We start from the raw sequence: 638 nt of genomic DNA on the forward strand, positions 1-638 counted from the left end.
CATTTGATTGTGTGGATCATAACAAATTATGGATAATATTGAGAAGAATGGGAATTCCAGAACACTTAATTATACTCATGAGGAAACTGTACATAGACCAGGAGGCTGTTCAAACAGAAAAAGGGAACACTGCATGGTTTAAAATCAAGAAGGGAGCATGTCAGGGTTGTGTCCTTTCTCCATACTTATTCAATCTGTATGCTGAGCAAATAATTTGAGAAGCTGGACTATATGAAGAAAAATGTGGCAACAGAATTGGAAGAAGAATCATTAAATAACCTGCAATATGCTGATGACACAAGTTTGCTTGCTGAAAATGAGGATGACTTGAAGTACTTACTGATGAAGATTGAAGACTACAGTCTGCAGTATGGATTACATGTCAATATAAAGAAAACAACAACCTTCACAACTGGACCTATAAGCAGCATCACAATAAATGGGGAAAAGTTTGAAATTGTCAAAGACTTCACATTACTTGGTTCTACAATCGACGCCCATGGAAGCAGCAGTGAGGACATCAGATGACGTATGGCACTGGGCAAATTGGCTGAAAGGACCTCTTTCAAGTGCTGAGGAGCAAAGATGTCTCCTTGAGGACTAAGGTGGGCCTGACACAAGCCATGATATTTCCAATC

This window comes from Orycteropus afer, unplaced genomic scaffold, assembly GCF_000298275.1.
Source record: "Orycteropus afer afer isolate SDZICR_OR568_19922 unplaced genomic scaffold, OryAfe1.0 scaffold00361, whole genome shotgun sequence".
NCBI classification, from domain to species: Eukaryota; Metazoa; Chordata; class Mammalia; order Tubulidentata; family Orycteropodidae; genus Orycteropus; species Orycteropus afer.